General features: G+C 42.8%; 1 long non-coding RNA gene across 3 annotated transcripts in view; it reads right to left on the bottom strand.

Annotated features, from left to right (window-relative positions):
* LOC121669447 overlaps positions 1-21,551 on the bottom strand; it is a 62,243-nt gene extending 40,692 nt beyond the window's left edge. Inside the window, exons 1-2 of one of the 3 annotated variants that reach the window (XR_006017772.1) lie at positions 21,163-21,551; positions 10,092-10,239 (exon numbers count right to left, since the gene is read on the bottom strand). This is a non-coding gene — a long non-coding RNA (uncharacterized LOC121669447). The remainder of the gene's footprint in view (positions 1-10,091; positions 10,240-21,162) is intronic. The other 2 variants (XR_006017771.1, XR_006017773.1) reach the window with 2 other exon arrangements.
* Positions 21,552-22,346: the final 795 nt, after the last annotated feature.

Genomic DNA, 22,346 nt, shown 5'->3' with positions numbered 1-22,346 from the left:
AGAACTTGATAGGGTGTGCTTACAGACCTAGCAGGGAGCTTCCATCAAACATTGTAGAAGCTTATGGGAAGTGCAGTCCTCTCATTTGCAGCAGATGTACTTCTTGGGAGATTCATTCTTCTTAAGCAGAAAACATTTTAGCCATTTAAAAACCTCTTAACTTTAAAGCTAGCAGGCATTCTGACACTGCATGCAGAAGGCTGGATTCTCACTCATTTCCCTGGAGTCTTGAAGACTGCAGCCAAGCACATGAGGATGCCAGAAAGATGCCTCCCACAGACTTGCAGGAACCCTTCTAGCTTTTTAAAACCTGAGAAGACCTTTGGTCCAAAGCTTTGCAGTGCGGAGTTCCCAGAAATGGCAACATGCAAAGAAAAAACACCAAGCCCTGGAGAGCTAACCTTATTAATAATCCGCTTCTCCCAACTTAAAGTTGGTTGGGATAGAAACACTGAATCTCAAACCCAGGAAATTATGAGTGTGAAGCTGTCATGCCCAAACAAGCATGGCAGAGCTCCCAGTGACTTCACACAGTCAGCTCTCAAGTTACAGAAGTTGGAGCTGGATTTACAAGTGGCATCAACCAAACCTCCAAATCCAGATCCTGGGGTACCTTCAAAGCCTAGACACAAAGCTTGTGCCTTCTGCCATTGGCATGGACACATAAACAGTCAAGGGATGGAATGACGCTCTCGGTCCTCTTGGGTGACAAAGTGCACACTCATTGGAAAGGTCAGAGACTGAGAGTCTGTTCTGCACTTTTATCATACTTGAGGAGGAGACATGGGTGGATGGAGAACTGACTGCTGCCAATAGAAACATTGTTTCTTATTCACAGGGACATGCAGCAGCAAAACCAAAATTACTCAAAACAAATAGTACTGAAATTACTGGGGTCAAGGACAGTGGAGCCAAGAGCACCCACGAAGGGTGGGACACAGGTACCTTACATCATCCTGACATTTAAAAGGGCTTTTTAGGGTTTAACTCTCCTGGTCTCATGAAGAGAGTCAGTGGTGTGAGAAAAACCTCTCCTTTCATCTTCTGGAGCTCTTTGAAAGGAACAGCCGGTGTCTCTGGTTACGAACAGAGGCTTTTCCTGCAGAGGAGGGCTCCAGCTGCAGAAGCTGCCAGGAGAGCCACACAGCAGCTGCAAGTGCAGCCACCACAGCAAAGGAGTGGCTTTCCTCCACCCATCAAAGCACTGCAGTAACTGGGCTTTTTGGCTGTGTAGTGGCTGCAACTGTGCGAGCCACGGGTGCTGACCCAAACCGTGGCAGGCCCCTGAATTTGCCCAAGTGTAGCTTTGCCTGTTATAGCCACAGCATGGGTCAAGCCATGGGCATGCAGTGTGTGTGCAGAAATGCACTAAAAAGTTTCAAGCTACCGTCCCAAGCAGCACAGCAACGAGCCCATCAAGGTCCCAAAACCACCCTCTTTTGGGCTCTGAACCTCAGTGGGCCCAGCGTGGCGAGTGCAGCTATTCCTCTGCTCCCATTTGCTGCAAAGCGAAGCAAAGCAAAGCTTACACAAAGCAGCTAGTTCAGAATCCCAGATTAGAAAGTGTCACCAGTTAATGTCACCTGATGGCATTGTTTAGCTAGGGGTATTTTTTTTTAACTGCGTGTTTATAGCACTCGTTTTGATAGAGTAATCACAGCACTTAGTGTTGGCTTTCATCTCCTTCATGTGACTCACCCCTTCCATTTTCCAGGGCTCAGCTGTGATTGCTGGAATGGTTCAGCTATCTGCACTGGTGCTACAAACTGGCCTGTGCCACCAGGCTCAGATCTGGAGCAGAAGTGCTTGGAGTAGGTGGGAGTTCAGATCAGGAGGGTTTAATCACCCTGCCGAAGGGGGACTGGCTCTTATCTGTGCAGCTGGCTCTGCTGCCCGTCTGCTGACTGCAAAGGGACAAGGGCAATCTGGGGCTTAAAAGGTAGATTTGGCCTCAGTCTCATCTTTAAATATGTATGGTCAGAGATATCTTTGTTTTACAGATGCGTATAGCTCTAAATATATATATATATTAAGAGATACTTTTGTTTATATATCTACATAAGTACACACAAGGTTTTGAAAGCTTCCCCTCTCAAACAACGAGAGAAAAATACCTTGTTTTGGACATACCAAAATTTCCCACAGGAGTCTGGAAGAAATATCTCTGTGTCCCGACTCAAAAGCATTCAGAGAGCCCTTGAGGAGGTATTCCCAGGTGCCAGGAGCTGGCAGTGCAGAGCAGAGGCAACCAGAGCCCCCCTGGCTCTGCCCTGGCACAGAGGAACCCGGGGGTGACAAAGCAGCAGTGCCCCTTGGCCCCAGTAATGAGGTGGGTGGCACAGCAGCTGCGTTGAGCAACATAAAGGTGGTGGGGAAATAATTTCAGTTTCCTGTAGGGTTTCATCATTTTACATATTTTTGCATAAGCCAGTATAAAGCCTCTTGGCTTTTTCCAACAGCATTAGAAGCATAGATAAACATGCAGATTTCCATCAACACTCCTTGAGCTCACTTTCTTGCCAGTTTTCAGGAAAAACTGCCCATACATTACTTGTCAATTTTTACAGAATTTTGGCTCAAATATTTTTAACTGCTTAATACAGATCACATTTATTATCACCATCAGTGGAAAATATTATCTTCCCAGATTTCCTTGTATTTTAAGCAGTGGGAATAAAATTAATTCACTTTGCAGTTACACAGATATGTAAATCCATTACAAATACAGCACTGACTGCATTTTCTCAAATTCCTATGCCGTTTGCAGCTTTGTTTCTGGCAGCACCAACATCCTTCTGCTGATGATTGGATTGCCCTTCAGCCTCAGAATAATTCCTGGAGTAAACCTATTGATTAATGCTCTTGTGACATACTAACTCATATGGCACTAGGGAGCTATTTTTATTGCTGGAGTCCATTTGTGCCTCATATGTGCACACATTTTGAGTTCACATTTGATGCAGTTCACAAGCTGTCCTACACTTTGATGATATCCATCACCCACTGCAGCTCCAGCACTCCTGTTAAATTCCATTAAGCACTAGGGGTCAGTCAACTGTGTCAGAAACATAAAGCAATTTACTAAAATATACATTTAATGAAACTTCTGGGAGGGAAAGGATGACATGTACGAGCTACAGTTTTAGGAATCAGACCTAAACCTATAGTGGATATAATCTAAACTATGATGAGCCTCTGACAAATCCTCAGCATAGCCCCATGCCTGGATTTGATCAACATTCTATCATATGACCTACATTGTATCATGTGTTAGGACTTAACCTGTAGTTGTAACTTACCATGCACTTTCTCTTTAGATAAAAACAAACACCAAAGATATAAAACAAATACATCAAACACCCAAAAGCTGTTTGTGAATTCAAATTTTGTTGCTGCTACTGATGAGCTTTCTAGCAGTTGTGCAGAAGGAGATGGGAGATCAGTTTTCTTGCAGTGAAGCTGGAGGCTGGTTCCCACCCCAAAAACCTGAGTGGTTTTTGCCAGGCACCAGCCACTGTGAGGAAAAAATGCACAAAAGCAGATACCCTGAGGACAGTGCCAGCAGGACAAAACAGAGCCCCAGGTGACCCATGTGCTCACAGAAACCTTCCTGCTCCCTGAACTGGGATACACCTCCAGTAAAACCCATCACATCACAGCCCTTTGCGGGTGCCACAGAAGAAATCTGTCCCTGCTGCAGGTGATTAGGGAGCCAAACAGGACCAATGTAACAGTGAAACCCTCAGGCTCAATACGTTCAGCCGGGGTAGAGGGGCTGATCAGTGGAACAGGATGCACACAGAGCTGAAGGTGAGAATGTTTCTACTGTGTCAGAGCTCCTCTTGCCTTACCAGCTGTATCATTAAGGCATCCTGGTGGCAGGTAGCCTACAAGGGTATTCGTCTACACCATCCCCACCCTCTGTTTTAACTAAAGGTGGTATCTCTAACTTGCTCCAACTAGAGGCCAGGCTGGAAAAAGTACAGGTTCTCTGGATTCCTCCTTACGATGAGAATGACCCCTTCACTTGCTCAGATCCGGTGCGATCCAGCTGCTTACACCACCCTCCTTTTAACACTTCCTCTGCCGCCCACCCTCCATGGCCACCTAAACGAAGGTTGCAGCACTGCAGTAACCAAGCAAAGAAACAAGCTCTAACTGCAGTGGCAAAGCAGCAGCTGAGGATCAGAAGAAAACCAGCCAGAGTTTGCAAAAATACAAATGATTCAAGGCACGAGTAGGGTTTCTCATACCTCTTTCTGGGCTGCTGGGTCAATTAACTGTTGTGCAATTCGTGCTGACTGTAGTTGTTGGGAAAGGTAAGAGAACCAAACAATAGGAGTAACCTTAAGGAAATCTAGTTTAGGGAAGAGAATTGCACAGCAGTGCAGTTCTCTCGAAGTGACTCATGGCAGGCAGTACCATTCTGAGCCAGTGGTGTCCTTTCACTCCGGTGCAAAAGCTCTGTTTGTCCGATGCCTTTTGGAAAAGAGATACCTGCTTAAGTGAGGACAGCCAGTACCAATGTGCAAACAAGCACCACTCTGCAGGCAAAATTGTTTCTCCTTTACCACAACAAGCTCTGTAAGAACAGATGCAGACATTAGTCTGATTTGCACTGAATTTTACTAAACTCCTCTCCTCAAGGTAGACCAATGCCCCTCTTTCTTTAAAGGCAAAAGCATTTTGAAAATGCCTTGCTGTCTCCAAGACTGGGAAGAACCAGAAAGCTAAAACAAAGGGGGAAGGGGGAGCAACCCAAGTTCTTTGTTCCAGTTGGCATGAAAGAATCATTCTTACAATAACTTATTTTCTCCTTCCCCCCAACAGCTGACAACTCATGGCAACTAAGGACAGGGCTGCTATTGTCGTTAAGCAAATACTTGTCCAATCTACGTAGGAAAAAGAAGAGCTCCAGAGATGACGACATGTTCAAAATGCTCAAAATGCTTGCAAGGGCATCCCAGGAGGCAAATAAAGAGACAGAGCAGTGGAGGAAAGGGTTCCTGAAGCAAAAACAGGGGACAGAGAAGTGGCCTTGCAGATGCAGCTGCTGCAGAGGTTGAAGAGTCAGACTGCTTGACCCAGACAGGGACTCAGGCTCTAAGAGTCACCACAGATGCCAGACTGCTGTCATCCTCTGCAAGGCCCTGCTTCTGCAACCACGTTTTCTGGGGCACACCACACCCATCAGCATTCATTTCTGCATGAAGTGATGGCAAAAACTATTCTGAGCACTGGGAGAGCCCCTTTTCCTGAATCCTACCAGTAGGACAGCTTATCTCAAGCATTCAATGACCAGTGTGCACTGAGGATGCATACTTAAGCTCTTTCACCAAAAATTGTTTTAAAAACCTGTGAACAATCAAGCAAACAAACAACTCACCACACTCCCACACAAAATGTGTTTATTGTTAGAAATCTCCTCTTTTGGTACAAAGCCTGAACTCTCCCCCATATAAAGCATTTCTGCATGTTCACCACTCCAGCCACACACTTCAGGGGAGGATGGGGGCTATACATCACAACCTTAACATGCGGGATGAGTTCCAAACAAAGCACAACATACATTTTTCCATGAGCAGTCCTAATCCTCAAAGCAGGAGCATGGATGACTACAGCCCAGCCTTGGCAGCATTTGTTTAGTGGTTGGAATAAGGGCAAGTCTGCCTTCAAGGTTATCAGCCTCTTCCCCCTGCCTGTCCCATGAGGCTGCAGCCCTTCCTTTCATGACAAGTTGTGCAGAAGAGCTCCTGCAGTCACACTGGAGCTCGGTGGTGATGTGCCTGACATGGAGACAACAGGGACACAATTGTGTGTCTCCTCTGCAGCGCCAGAGGCTGCAAGGCCAAGAGTCGCAAGCGTGGTTGTGGGAATCCTGATACAAGGGGCTTTTCAAGACCCTCATGCCTTAATACAGGTGAACCTTCAGCTGCGCAGGCTTTGTGGGCCCTTCTTTATGGAATTATTCTAGAGGCTCCAAGCATAAGCAACAGAACCATGCAAATCAAACAACCTGGGGGCTCCCAAATGCACAGACTTGCAAGTACCAATTGTGGATTGTTCAGCCCTGTAGAGGGCTTTGGTCACCAGGGATTTTACCCGTTTGCAGTCCCAGATCTACAAAACTAACCTGCTGCCAGTCACCAGGTAGAGTCCAGGCAGACCACGCTCCACAGAGCAAGGCTGTCTGGTAGGGGCAGGGGTGACATCCCACATGCCTGGTGCCAGACTCCTCCTTGGCTGCCCTTATTGTCCTGGTCCTGACAACTTTGCATGTCTTCAGACATGCTTGCAACAGCCTGTTTATATTCATCACCACGAACATCTCGATGCTTGCCAATGTTTTTAACTGGTGCTGGCTGGGTTGCAAAAAACAAGATGGATGTGAGGATAAGAAGAATCATGAGAATTTAAATTTCACTCCAAGCCTCAAAATTCCATCTTCTTCCAGTTGGATGCCACAACACACAGTATGTAAAGTCCCAGGATTTTATACACAGCAGTGGCAACGCATCTGGGGAAGCCTGGCTCAAGAGCCCAATACTTCTTTAGTCACACTGCAACACTGGATGGTTGTGGTGATCTGCAGCTGAGATCTTCTCTGGCTGCAGAATGGCAGCATTCCCTGCACAATGTTTGTGGATGTAGAAGTCAACTCTACAAAACCATTGTGGGTATCTTGTTACCAGCCTCATGCAAACCCTTCAGCAGAATGTTGGCTACACACAGCTGTGCTCTGGCAGCAATGAAGTGGTATATGCAGCACCACAAGAGAGCACAGACACAAAAAATGGCTTTTATTATGCTGGCCCTCAGCGATGCTTTTGCAAAAGGAGAAAAAAAAAAAACCAGCATTTTCAGTCTGATAGATTTTGTTTCTGAGAACATTATGCTTCAGTTCTCTTATCAACTACTGAAGAGTTTGGAGCTTCTCAGATTGTGAAATACCTAAAAAGCCACAGCAGACAGGCACTATGCAGATAAACAATCTCAGCACAACAGCAGCTGCAGAAAGACAGTAAACATGGCCTTCTGCAGCTAAACACTGTAAGACAAAAACAAGAAAGCATCCATGATTAGGGCAATTTATAGCCTAAAATAAACCTGGAGATTGATGAAGAACACGAGACCGAGAGAAACCATTCCTTCCATTTCACCAGTTTTGTAATTGCTTTGGAACGGGAGAGGAGAAGAATTTAAGAGATTAGGGGAAAATCATTCTTCATTCCCCATGAGTCTGATCCAGAGCTTATTGAAGTCAATTAAATGAATCCCACTCCAGGTCCACTGGACTTTTTCGATCAGGCCGCATGAGATGATTCCTAAAGCGGCTGTGCAGGAAGGATCAAGTTTGTTTCAGAAAAATATATTTAATTAGCACTTTCTCTTAAGGTAATCACAGACTCCATGAGGCAGTTGAAACTCAATGCATCTAGCCACAGCACTCAAAGGTGAATTGCTGTGAAAAGCATCAATTTAGGAAAACAACATTTGTTTTCAACATTTTTCCACCCATTTACTGCTGACATGCCCAGGATGATCAGAGGTGATAAAAGAAAATAGTGCTGCTTTCTGCTCCTTCTCTCCAGCCCAGTGAACCTGCACATTTGAACTTTCACTGTGTGCAGTCAGGCTCATTCTTTCCTTGAAATTTTGTGTTATTTCCTTTAAAACAGTGAGGAAAACCTGCAAATGTGAAAAGCTGATAGCACATGACAAAAATAGGAGAATCCATGTGCAGATTTGACTTAAACTGCTCTTAATTCAACATTTACAGTTGTTTGGCTTGTGAGTCAATGATGACTCTTTAAGTTGGAGTTTCCCCTGAAATTCTGCCTTTACAAGCAAGTTTTTTTTCAGGCCTCTGTCCAGAAGGGGAAAACTAATGGTTCTTGCAAACATTATCTTTTGGGTAATGTTTTTGGTTTGTTTTGTTGGGTTTTTTTCCTGATACAAACCTTCTGAAACAAAGGCCGAGTCAAGAAAAATACTGGTTTCTCAGCTTCCATTATGGTAAAAGGGAATGTTCTTCTTTAAGAAAACAAACTCACAAAAACATAAGCAAAAGAATCCCCCAGAGATACACTGTGCACAGTGAAGAAATGTTCAGCAGTTCATGCAGGTGACTTCACTGGGTCAGTAGCTGCCTGTGTTCTGAAGGTCCTCGACAAACATTCCTGGCTTTAACCTTTCCAGGACTGAATTAAATTCTTGTTGTTATCAAAATTAATTAAGATAATTTTGAAGATTTTGTTATTTTGGAAAATAAACATTTATCCTCTTTGGAACAGATGGTCTTTCAGATATAGCCAGTCCTATGACAGAGATATTGTACATCTCCATCACTGCTGAACTAACAGACATGTTCATTTCTTCATAACCTAAAACATTCATAATGTATGTGGAGCACAAACTGCCTCCTATGTCTGTACTCAAAACAGGTCTTAGAAACAGTGATGCTTATGGAAGGAAATAATTTAATTATGCCTATCTCAACAAGGTATCTTTCAGCAATTAAAAAAGAAAAAAACCTAGAAAAATTCATGTTCTGTTCTGACTCTAAAGTTAGCACTGACTCCTGCTGCTAAGGTTGGTCTCAGGTTTCATCTCCTCCAGAAAAACAACTAACAGAGCTGGTTTCTTGAGGCATGTCATGTGTACACTTACTCCACTATCAGGGTGCCTAATCCCTACCCACACTGCCCAAAACCTTCTCATCTTGCATGTCCTAAACACACCTCTCCTGATGCACTGACAGCATCCCAAACTATTGTTACACCACAGAAAAGGATAGAAGCTCATAAATATCTAAACCCCAAGTGATTCTTTGGATTCTTTGTGCCCACATGTCCTCTACTCTGAAAGCTCAGTTGTGGCATGGAAGTGAGTGCTTGGATCCCATGGGAGTTTGAGCTGCCACTTTATACTGCTGGCAGTGTGGAGGTTTAACCTGAGGGGGGATGCAGCCATGGCCTGCTGTCCCATCCGGGAGCAGGGAGGGAGGGGCACAGAGTGTTCCTGCTAAGGTGATTCTGCCCTGTTTCTGAGTCCAAGTACTCTTATGGAAAGCTGTGCACTTGTATCTCCTCCACTGCCAGCAAGGGAACTGGCTGTGTTTTTAGGGAAGGATGAACTTGGAAAAGGACCAGAGTGTTGGAGTTTTGATGGGTGCTTTAGCGTGGTGGATGCTGCTTTAGCACGGTGGGTTTCTTCCCCCCTGCCCCTTTTCAGCTCTTATCCAGAAAACCCTGACTGTATCCTATGAGATGGAGGTCCTAAACCATAAGTTTCAACTCCTTCAACTAGCATTATTTGTGCATTCATGACCCATTCTATTTACCCATACTCACAGCAATCACTGCACTAGAAAATAATATAAAATTTTGCTGTGTTTCCACCCTTTCTTTTTATTTGAGAGCTCCTGTTAAGACAGAAGTAGCTCCTCTTAAATAGTGCAGGTAAGGATAGGCAGCAGGACTCTTAAGAGCCCCCAAGGAAGACAAGGAAACCAGAAACATTTCGAGTCAGAATCCTACTTAATTCCTGGCTTTTCCATTCTGGAGAGTGCTGTACATATGTAGTGCTGGAGCAGTATATCTTCTTTTTGCTCAGGGCTACCAAGTGTGGCAAGCACACCATTGAATCAGAGGTTTACTATTAGCTCTGCATTAATGGTGGGCTGGCCTGCAAAATAATTTTCAAACTGGGGCAGAAACCACAAATGACTAGGGCAGAAGTAGTTGTTATACATGAATGATAGGTCTTCTGATCTTCCAAGACCATTTTCAGTTATTGTTCAAGATTTCTGGAAGACTTTTCACCAGTTGAACTAAGGAGTCAAAATAATGGTACATTTGTGTATTCCATGTGTCTGGTTTTTGTCAGTGTACTTGCACACATTTCATTTTCCAGGACACACTGATTCTGGAGAGACAGCAGACATTTGAGAAGGCTGAACTGAAGTGCAAACTGACCAATAGATTAAAGCAGCAGAAGCTACAGAGGAGCCAAATTCCTACAGAAGTGAAGACATAAGAGAGAAATAAAAAGAGGCTAAAAAATGCAGTGATATAGGCAGTTAGTCTTACCTATTTTGGGTTGTTTTAGTTGCATATCCTTAAGTATTTTTGCAGGAATGTGTAACCTTCTTGGGCAGGAGGAAGAGGAGGGGAAAAACAAGCCTGCTGGGTTGGAAGTAGAGACTCTGTGCAAAGATTATTCCCCAGGCATGTCCTCCTACAAGAAAACACACAAAGTTGCAGAACTGTTCTCTTGGGAAGATGCAGCACTCTCAAAGCAGGTGATCAAGAGTACTTCTGGTATAGCTTTTTATTTGCAATATTCCTGCCAGCACAGCCCCATTATTGAACTTCCCCGCTGTCCTGATCTGGTCTGTCTGCTCTGATATTTTTAATCTGGAAAGTGATTGCTAAATCAGAAACATAGTGAAGAAAGAGGGACATGCCATCAGTCTCCATGGCCTGTTTGAACTTCGTACTAGTCTGAACAACACTGACTTGCCAATAGGATTCCAAGAAAACATGGAGGCTGCTTTGTTTTTAAATTTGCTTGGGAATATGCTTCTCAGCTGCTACACAGGAAGCAGTCAGCCCATCCATTACAATTGTTTTCTTGAGACCAGATTTGAGGTACGTTACGAAGTATATGAGGTATTTTATTAATTATGCAAGATCGGGAAACTAGCTGAGTTTCTTTGAGATCTCACACATGGGCACATAAAGGACAAACAAAGTAAGTGCTGCAAAAGACAAACATAAACATGCCTGCAAACATAATTGTTCACTCTGCCTCGAATTACAAAACAGCATTTTTCACATGGCTGGAGTCTTAGGTCATAGCAAGTGTCAGTGGAGAAGAATTCAGAGAGGTGAGGATGCAATATTCTAGAAATACGTCTGGTAGGACCTGGCTTTGGAAGTAACTTTTCTCAGAGAAAAGGCTTTAATAATAAGCAAGTGTATCAGATTTCTGCAAACACACTGTTAAGGTCGGCAGAGCAGCTGGCAGCAAGGCGAGTTCTGTGACCTGCTCCTGAACCCTTCAAACTCATTTCCTGTCAAACATCAGACCCAAGAGGACAAGCAAAAAGCTGTTAAGCTCTTTTCTAGAAGAGTCTGAGATTAGAATTCCAGTAATGGCTCAAATTCCTTTCCAGTTGTCCTGAACTGGCCACTTGCAGTGATTGCTATGCCGTATGGCAGCGCTGTCCTCCTCTGGGGGAAGGAGGAGAGAGTGGGGGTGGAAGGAGGGGTGAAGCCATGGAAAATAGGATCCAGCTTTTCCAACAGCAAACAGGGGAGTCAGATGCGCCATTCATTTAAATAAATTAGAGCTACTTCCGGTGGATGGCAGCAGGTGGTGGGGATTGCTCAGCCTGTCCTGGACAGCAGAGGTAAGCCTGGATGCCTTGTGCCTCTTCCCAAAGGCAAGCACCCGATGGTCAACGCGCTCAGTCCAGTATAGGAAACACACAGCTGTACAGATTTTGTGGAAACAGCTCATAAGATCACAGGTAATACCACTTCAAGATCTTCCTGTGTCCCAAAGTGGATCCAACAGTACAGAACACAAGAACTAAAAAAGCCTAGCAAGGAATATCTATCCATTTTGTTCTGCACAGAACCTTCCCAGTTTTCTGCGCCAGCTCTGCAAGGGAGTCCAGTGTCACAAGGAGTCACAGCAAACACTACAAATGCCCTTTGGGTTTATTTGGCAATACCATTCTGGAGCCAAATTCTTCCATCCTGTACCATATCAATGGACAGAAAGGTATTGTACAACACCAGGAGAGATCTCCTTTCCTTCCATCTTAAGGAATCACCAGTATTTCTCCCTTTCTCTTTTTTTTTAAGTTTACTCAGCTATCATCAACCTTTCTGTAAGCACCTCCATCTCTATGACAAAGAAACCAAAATTAAGATGAAATCTTGATTTTCCATGTTTCATAGTTAAGAGGCAGCAGGGATCTGAAAACAAATCTGATAAACTTTAATTTACTGCATCTCAGTAGCTATCTTCAATTTCATCTTCCTTTCCAATTATACTGTTATAAACTAAACAATATATCTAAATATATAGCAGACTATTTGTATTAAGATGTAAATCCAATAATAAAGAAAAATGTTAAGGAAAACAAGAGAAGTAAACTTGCAGCAAATTAATCAAAACATTTGCTTTCCATGTGGGTGAAAATGCGAATAAATCATTACAGGCAGACTTGCTTGTGATTTTGTTTTTGTTTCTCTATTATTCTGTCTACTATTGGCCAGAGGCTTACATTCATTTCTGGAAATGAGCCAGCTTCTGATAAAAAGTACTTCTATAGCAGGTGTATAAACTGAACAAATTCTACCGTCAACAAAAAGTTAATATTTGGCAGGATTTTTGGATTTGGGTCTGTTTCCTCTAGTCAGTTCATTAATATAAAGTTTAACTGCCTTCCTTCCTTAACCCAGAAATAGCAAACAGCCTCTCCCTTTTCCCCCCAAATCACACAGCTCCTAATCACTGGTCTGTGTCCCAGAGACTCCACTGCTGCACACAAATCACAACGGCCACCACACAATCCTTCATGTCAGAAAGGCTGGGGAATGCTTCAGCGGGATTAGATGCGTTTTCCAGATTTACTGCTGAAAATCCTGGGAAACCTAGGGACGAAGAGACAAGCTAACATTTTAGTTGAGCTTAGTGGCTCTGAATTGGCCAGTGCAGCTGCTGGCTGAGCAGGGGCTGACCTGCAGCCAGCACGTAAAAATGCAGGGCTAAACAAGGAACAAATAAATAAGGAAAATGCCACCCTCGGAGAACAAGGCTTGAGCTCCTCTGGACAAACCACAGCGTAACAAGATCAGCTCCCTCATCAAGGGCACAGCCAGACTCTGCTTTCCCCTCACAGGCTTCCTTTCCTGAAAGCAAATGTTCTGTTTCACGAATCAAGGTGGGATTCCTCCATATTGGAGCAGCCTGATGAACAACTACAGCCTTTACCAGTGAAACCCACAAGGCTCTGACTGGGAATCTGCTTGTCCCCAGTATTTATTACAGGGCTCTCAACCAGTGTCTGCTCTTTCCAAGCATTTTGGTCTGAACCTGAACTTCACAGGTTCTTGCCCGTGAAGTCCCAGATGTGTTCAGGAGTATTCCTGTACTTTGAAAAAGCTTGGGTGCATGTGGGGCACATCTCCAGCGTTCACTTAAATTCAATCAATTAAGAGCAGTCATGAACTCTCTCAAACAGAGAGTGTGCATAAGCAGAAGTTTATACCTATCGGGGTAGTTTGAAGAAGTGTACAAGGACAGAGATTTATAATCAAATCCTGTAGAATGTACTGAAAACTACGCTCCCAAGATACTAATCACAGAGCATCAGCAGGCCTAGGACTCCAGACAAAAACAAGTTTTTCTTTCACTTATATAAATCATTTTGTAGCAACCCAATCAAAAACTAAACTTAACAGTGCCAGGTCTCACTGACCTCAGTCCAGGACAGCAGTAAATACATGTCTGCCATAATTAAGTTCCATTCGAGTTAACAAGTCAAAAACATATTTACTGCTGTTTTGAATGGGAACATTTGCATTTTCATCTATTCTTACAATTAGGGCCCCATGGAGAGCTAAAAACAATTCCAAACTCGCTATCAAAGTATAAATAAATTGGAGCAGCACTTCTCTGTGTTGATATGGCCAAGGCATTTATGCTCAATCAACCACAAGCTATCTGAGGCTTACCCTAGAAAAAAAGATATCAGAATAAAACTAGAAGCAAACTCTGCACTGGAGCTGCATTTCAGATTGTAGTAAAAAATGTTCTTGAAAACCACCAGGCTACATTGGGTAAGTTATTTTGGGAGGCATTACAAACCCTGGTACCAACTCACAAGATCAGTCCTGTTCAGACATCGAGGTACAACTGAGCCCCAAATGAGGGGTGCGGCCGAGGGCAGGAGCACAAGTGGCTCAGGAGGTCAGCATGGAACTGTGTGCTGATCAAAACCAACCAAGACAGTACCTGAAGACTTTCCACATGTCTAGGTAGTCCTGTACCAACATGATTAATTCGATGTCCTTTTTTACTGCTTAGCAGCCTTCAAAGAAAAGTAACACTTGGGGAGGCCCGGTTAAAGTTGGGATTGATAGCAAGCCCTGCAGTATTGTGCAGGAACAGCTTTGTAACACCCTGGATTACTCTGGAGAACTCTGCTGGGAGATGGTACATCTTAGGGTTCTGCTTGTTCTGGCTGACCAACATAGGAAGGAGCCATACAAATCAAAATAGGAATATATGCAGGGTGTTTGAAATTTAAAGGCTGCCTCACCCAGAATGTGCAGAGTTGGAAAGGACCCACAAGAATCATCGAGTCCCAAAAATAGGGGGAAGGAAGTGGAGCATGGCTGTGCTCCTGTCCCTCCTGCTTTTGAGCAGAGTGGATGCTAGCTGCCCACAGAGCTGAGAGAGGAAGCTGGGCTGTGGGTAGAGGCTCTACAAGAAGATTGTTTCTGTCATGAACCTTGAGGGAATTGGCATGGATAAGCACTGGTGTGATTACATACCCCAGCAAGAATCATAGTTCATTAAATGAGGTTACTAAAAGAGGCAAAAGGAGGACAAGGTTAGAACACTGCAAGACCCAATGACTATTTCCACATTGAAGAGTTTAGAATAATAGCTCCTGAACAAATTGAAAACAAGAAACTGAATTAGGTTCAGATGATCTTCTCCTGAATAAACTTCACTGTGGAAGATTTCACAAGGCACTGCTGAAGCATAAATATCCATACCCAGTGTAACAATACATTCATCTTTGGGGGTGGGGCGTGGAGTGGGGAGAAAAAACCCCTCACAGGTCCAGACAAGGTTAGATCAGCACTATTTAATATCATCAGTGAGAGCTAAACTGAATCTATTACCAAAGGCCATGTGAGTGTGTGAAGTCCTTCACAAACAAACTAGGTTCATGCAGTCTCTCTTTCCCTCTTTCCCTCTCTCCCCCCTGCCCAAATTTGACGTGTACTCTACAATAGCACTGACATTTTGGAATCCAGTCTTACAGGTACCTAAAGGTTTGGCATAAAAACAAATAGTTGTCATCTGGAATAAGACATCTGGGAGACTTGAGGAGCAAGTTAATAGGAATTGGTTTTAGACTTCAGAAAACCTATGTTTTTTAGGAATTACAGAGGTAGAATTTAGGATTAGTTGTTCCTGTTGAACAGCATGCAGTGAATTCCACTCATGAGTATGAAAGTTACATTGTATCTGAATATTTTGCAAAAGTTTCTGAAGGACCTTGTCTAAAAATCCAAAGTAATTTCTAGGAATTCTCTTGAAAGCCTTAAGAAACATACTCTGCAGCCCTAGGATTCATGTAGGAAGACATTCATAAAGCTAACCTCTCAAACCTTTTGCTTTTAACTTGCCATCTAAACAGTGTTTGTTACACTCCAGGGCAGTGTAGTAAAACAAAAACTTCCAGTGGTATTTAAGTAGAATGTTCGTCTTCCGAAGAGCAGGAGTTTGGTTGCAAACCAAATATTGCAGCACTGCCATAAATGCTCTATAGCAGAAATTTTATTACAGCAGAGATATTATTAACAGCAAAAGGAATTTTTAGGTCAAGAGCGTCTCTCCAATAAGATTCCTAAAGACAAAAAACCCCACATCAATGAAAACAAGCAAAAATTACACCCAAATCCCTCTCATCCAAGCACTCAGCTCCTATAAAGTCACATTTGCAGTCCAAAAGTTGTTCCATATTAAGAAGGGAAAAGAAGTCTCAAGAAGAAAAGTAATCACAACCCCAAAGTGGCAGTCACCTTCACTGTAAATTAGGAGACCTCCTCTGTACTTTAAACTACAGCATACAAAAAGATAACTGCAGAGAGTGAAAAAATATACTGCATTGTTTGTTGTCTTGGTCTTACTGCACAAAGCACTAGAAGATCTAGAACAAGGGGACATAAATAATTTTGAAATATGCCAAAACTTTGGAAATGCCCACCCAGAAAAACTACACAGAGTGTAAATTTTTGCTTTAGTCAAGCCAAGAACTTCCCTAGATAATGACAACAAGATGAGAAACTCAGGATAATCAGAACAAGTAGAACATCTGGATAACTACGAAAAAAATGTAGGAGTAAACTATTACATTGCAAGAGTGAAAGCCTGACCCTGGTGCATAATTTTGTAGGACATTAGGGACTGCAAATGCTCTCTGGTATTATGGACAACAGTATTTTGTTATGGAAAAGGCAGAAGGACAGAGTATTTGTCCCTATTGCTGAGCAGCAGGCGTGGTATGCTTCCTCTTGAGATTCCTCCGTATCCATGAACAGTTGCAGGCCCTCATATCATGTTCCTCACTTACAGAATCCACTGCAATGTTTCAGCTTCCTCAAATCTCATGGTGGGATACACACGTGGTTGCTTCCTGAGATAATTGACTGCTAAGATAAAAAGCAGATAAAGAGGACAGGAAAAAAGATACAGTACAATTCTCTGCTGTTTCTGCTTCTCAATTCACAAGATCCTCCATTTGTCCCTCTACAAAAAGTGGTTTCAGATAGCACTTCCAGAACTGGTTCTGTTCTCTATGGGTTAAATACACAAATAATTCATATTCAGCTCGAGGTCGTAAAGGCTTGAGCAAATTCTTTACATAAGATAAAGTTATTATTTTGCTATGTGTGTGGGGTTTGGTTTGGTTTTAAATCAGGAAGCTGAACTTCATGATGTCTCTGTGTCTTTGGAAAAATGAAAGAAAGAACAAACCTGAAAGGTGGGGCTGTTCAGCCTTGGAGAAAAGAAGGCTCTGGGGAGACGTTACAGCACCTTCTAGTGCCTAAAGGGGCTACAAGAGAGCTGTGAAGGGAGTTTTTAGAAGTGCATGTAGTGACAAGACAAGGGGGAATGCCTTCAAACCGAGGGAGGGCAGGGTTAAATCAGATATTAGGAAGAAATTCTTTACTGTGAGGGTGGTGAGGCACTGGCAGAGGTTGCCCAGAGAAGTTGCGGATGCTCCATCCCCGGAAGCATTCAAAGCCAGCTTGGATGGAGCTTTAAGCAACCTGGTCTAGTGGAAGATGTCCTGTCTACAGTAGAGGGGATGGAACTGGATGGTATTTAAGGTCCCTCCCAACCCAAACCATTCTAGGGCTCTTTCCAGTGAACAGAGCCACAGACCCCTGAGAAGGAATGTTTATAACTTTACCAAAACCAGAGTTAAAAGGAAGATGTGCTACTGTTTCTACATTCTAAACAGTGGATATTCAAAAGGAAAAAAATGTAAATTAAATAAATGGTTCCAGCATGCTGAGCATGGATGCCAAAGACACAGAAGCATTTTTGTGGTGTCTTGACAAAGCAATTTTATTTGTGACACACTGTAACAATAGCCCAGAAAACTTGAATGGAACCCCAGCACCGACCAATACAAAGCCATGTCTAAAGAGACAGCAATGCAGAATGTGCATTGCAAACCATATGAAATGCAATGCAAATAATTTTTCAATGTAAACCATATGAAAAACGTCCATCTGAAGGCTCTGAGGTAGAGAAACACTGGCAACACTGAGTTTGAAAGTATTGCATGTCCTGCTCCCACAGTAAAAACATCGCTGGCAAACCCTGTTGGCAACCAAGAGGGAACAGGGCCTACGTCACATGGCACAGCCCTTCAAGCTTATGTAAACACCAACCAGCTCCACAAAATATTTGGAATGCTGATTTTCTTTGCCATAAAACAGTGTAAGTTACAACACGTGACTTCACTGAAGTTTGGTTTGAAGCAGAGCAACAGATCTGAGCTTTCCTGCACTTCTAAAGAATTCTTTGGATTTGAACTGTGCAGTTGGCCTGCAGCTTGACAGGAGGGATCCATCAAGTTTGGCCCCACCTTGAATCATGACACAAGGAAATGTCTCTGAGTTACTTCTCCAGGTGGATCTCTCACAGCATGGAGAGCAAACAGCCCTGCTGAAGTACCTTTTCAGCTTTGAATAATTGTGCTCACCTAAGAGGCTTTACAGGAACAAGAGAGCTGCCCTGCCCTTCACTTCAGGAACAGGGCCCTGTCCTATGCCCTGGGCCAACCTCCATTTTCCAGTACTGGAGCTGTCCATCCTAAAGTGTGCAGTGGCACTGAGAGCAACACCAGCACACCGTGGTGCTTTTTGCAGGAAGTCAGCACCACTGGACGTCTCCTTTACGTGCCTGTGCATGCACATGCAGCATGAGAAATAAAGAGGAAGAATTAGATGTCTGCAGGCAGCTTCAGGGCTCTGCTGACCCAGGGGCAATTGCTCATTACACATAGTAATGAATTTTGTACACCTCATACCATACCTGACAGCTAGGAATATATGCTTTACTTATGAATAGTTCCAGAGATAACTGGGAAAAATTTTGCAGCCAATACTATAAATTATGGCTCTACACCAGTTTATTTTGAGCCATGTCTCTATAGGTAAGTGTTGAAGGACTGAGTCACATTTAACACAGCAAACATAACCAACCTGAGGGAGATGTCTCCTTGGGCTGTGCTCTCAGACTGCTGAATGCTGTGACATGAAAGTTTTGCAATATTTTACAGATAACCAGATCACACTGCATAGGAAGCACTAACCAGTTTCTGTAGTTGCTGCATTACTGAAGAGCCACAATCCAACCAGCTGACTCTGCAATAAAATAATTTCTGCATCATACATTCATCTTGATTACTGCTTGTAACAAACAATCTCATCATTTCTTTTATGAAATCATAAATCCACCGAATTAAAAGCAATTTATGGTGTCACGTCCAAACCCATCTGAAGTTTCCCAGCATCCCATGGTTATTAACATGTATTATTTTTGTTCATTTTCCAGAACACGGTATTTTGGAAATTATGATGGTAAATCCAGAGAGGACAGAAACTTTGCTCCAAAGTACTCTGCTGAAAGAAAAGCAACTTTAATAGTAACAGCAAATACTGGTTTCCATGTGACCAGAGCTCAAACTCAATTTAACAGATACGATAACCTTCGTGAGGGATGGAACCTCTGCTTTGCTGAACTCAGGGTAAGCTTTGCCAAATAGTTAAGCAGGCCATAATTTCACCCCCTGAAAAAGACTTCAGGAATAACAGCAAAAAAACAAAGGAACTAAGAATAGCCCTTTTCCTGGTCCCACATATATGACAGCTGTTCAGCTGCATGCTTTCCTGAATTTTGCTACCTATGACAGCAAAGAAATGGGCCTGTCAAACAATGTGCCAAGAAAATGGAGAGCTCCAAATATTTTTATCGTTGACAATGCTATTCAGGAAGTTACTTATAAGTCAAACTAAGTGCTGCAGTATCCAATATATGCTGTTTATATTCATGTAATCACAGAGAAATGCTCTAGTTGGCCACAGTATCACTTAAGAGCAGAGCAATTGATCCCTTCTGAGAGTCAGCTACATCCAAAAGTGCTGCAGTAAAGCAAGGAAAGATCCATCTCGTGGAAGGTGCTTGGCTTATCTGAAATTACTGCTACAGCCATTAAAACACAGTAGCTGAGGGATATTTAAAAAGTGTTTTAAGATGATACATCCATCCTATTGCACAGAGAAAGAGGGCTGACTGCAGGTTCAATCCTATTCCATGCCTCCCAAACCAGCCATCTAAATGGAATTCACCTGCCATTTATAGGTAACTTCTCCAGTTTGCCACACACTAAGTTTTATCATGGTTTCTAGCACGAGCTGTTTGGATGGACAGCATCATGTAAAAGGTTCTGCCTCAGTTGGCACGTCACACACATGTCAAAGACATATGAAATGCACAAAATGCAAAATATGCTCATATACACTCCCTGGATCAGAACAGAGGAATATCTTATCTCTTCTTCCAAGCACAGGAGATTTCTTGCTGCTCATAATGGTAACAGAATTTAAAAAAAAATAAAATCTTTTCAGAGACAACAGAAGCATGTAATTTTTTCAGATAAAACATAAGACATAGTTAACCAGAGGAAAAAGCTGAGTACCCATCAGTGCTTTCTAAGACACTGTAATGCAAAATGAGTCGACTCTCCTTGGCTGGGAGATGGAAACGTTTGCATCTGTGAACAGTCAGTCTGACTTCAGTGCCTCATGCAGCAATTACTTACACATGCTTTTAAAGCAAATTACAACACCAAAATATTCTCCATCACATTAACAGAAATGTCCAAACTGTCTGTTATTCTACACAACTTCAACATGTTTAGCATATGTGAGTATTTGGTATTTTATTTTAATGTGGAAGGATTCCACTGACATGATTAGGCTCAGAGGTATTTCTGATCTACACTAAATCCTTTGGGAAGTTGAGATTGGATACAGAAAGACTCTGGTGTAATGTAGGGATTAGATGCTGAAGGTGGGTTAGCTTCACTTACCTTCTCCAGTTTGTTTCATTTTTATTTGCTTATTCTGGAGCACTTCTTTTCCACAGAGGCACATATGGAACCAAACTGTGCAATAATGTAGTAAACAACAGCTGCAGCCACCTTTTGGCTTGTTTCTATTTCTGTAGCATATTAGCAGCTTTTGCTAGGACTTGGCAAAGCTGCAGGTGTTACCACTTAAAGGGAAGGGAAAACACCTCTGAATTTACCTCAGAGTTGACAGAGATCAGCTCCAGCAGGATGCACTATCCACAAACTCTGCATAAAAATTACTGTGAGAGACCAGTGCAACACATCCCAAACACTCCATCGAGTCCAGCAGCAGGTCTTGGGACAATTATTTGACTAATAAATGCAAACTTCCAGTCCCAGGGCCAAGTTCATCACTTGGAGCGTGTCATTTCAGTCTTACCCCACACACTTCAGCACTCCCTAGGAAGCAGGCTGAAGGTGACATGCTAAATGGCACACCAAAAAATCACCAGGGAATTCCTCATTCCACATATAGGTCCTTTAACACAAGGGACATTTGCTAATGCCTTCCCAGTGCAGGCTGCAACAAACTGCCCAGAGCAGAACATGCCCTCAAGCACAGCAACATCATATTCCCAAAATACCACGCTAAAAGACTGCTGCAAACTGAGCTACTGCTGTTCAAAAGCCTTCCATATTTTAGCAGTTTCTTGATGAAAACAATTCCTGGAATTGCAGCATCTGTCAAAACTTACCTTTTGGAACCTCCTTTGGCAGAATCCTGCTTAAAGCTCTGGCAACATGGTGGCTTCTGCCATTTCATCCATCCAGAATGTGCTTCTGGCAAGGGTGTTAATCACCTGTGGATCTCACGGCAATCCTCTTTTCCCCCTCAGAGTAACAAAATACCAATTTAAATAACATATACTGAAATGGTAAAATTAATGCAAATCCCGTTTTTCTACCCCAATTTTGTTCTCTGTCTTTTCCTTCAGAAGAAAATGTTGCCATGCTCCTGAAACGTAATTCAAATGCACTGACCCCAGATAAAAACAGAGTTTCTAATTTCTGTCCTTCCTGGGTTTGAGATGTTTAGTGTTTCATTCTCCCAGGGTCTCTGCCAACCTGTGCAATTGCAAGCAGTGTGGCAGCCTTTTTCAAGTTCTGTAAGTAAAGAACAATTTCCCATTTCCTCCCTTTGCCTGGCTGCTGCCCTGCCCACTCCTCTGCCCCTCTCCTCTGCCCCTCTCCTCCTCATTCAATGCTACCAAGGCAAGGGCAAAGGGTTTTAGGATCTACTTTACATTTTTCTTATTTTGCATGTGTTGTATTTGTAAATGCCTTCTCCTAAAGGCCTGGACTTTGCATTTTATATAGAAATGCAGGATAAAACTCAAAATTTAAAAGTATTTTGTACCACATAAGTATTAATTCAGCAGTAACTAATTCAGATGTTGGCTGCTCTGAGGGTTTGTTTCCCAAGCACTCATCTCCCTTTTGTAACTACTATCCATGTTTCTTCTCAAAAAAGGACTACAGGTTTCTCTCTCCTCTCCCATTCTCTTCAAGCCTTGGAAACCAAATTTTGATAACACTAATTTCTGATTTTGCAAGAAATCCTGTATATTAACGGTCCTCTTTTTCAAGGGCCGTATAACTATTTCTTGTTGAAGTGCACAGTGTCACTGGGCTTTTGTCTTTAAAAGGAACAGCTTCACCTAATGCAGCAGAAGCTCAGGTTTGTTTTAACCACATATTAGCAGTCCAAAAATTAAGTCTTTGTGTTACCTACCAAGTTCCTTTAAGAACAGCAAAGGTAACAGTTCTAAGTATCATTACTTTCCTCAAGTATTTATTAGCACTGATATTTGAGCCCACTTTTACTGCCATATCATATATTTTGTTTTTCCCTATGAAATGGAACAGGCATGTTTGCTAT

Source organism: Corvus kubaryi, unplaced genomic scaffold (assembly GCF_017639235.1).
Source record: "Corvus kubaryi isolate FWS band 111438036 unplaced genomic scaffold, C.kubaryi_AGA036_p1.0 37392, whole genome shotgun sequence".
In the NCBI taxonomy this organism is placed as follows: Eukaryota; Metazoa; Chordata; class Aves; order Passeriformes; family Corvidae; genus Corvus; species Corvus kubaryi.
This window is presented reverse-complemented; position numbering and strand designations above follow the sequence as displayed.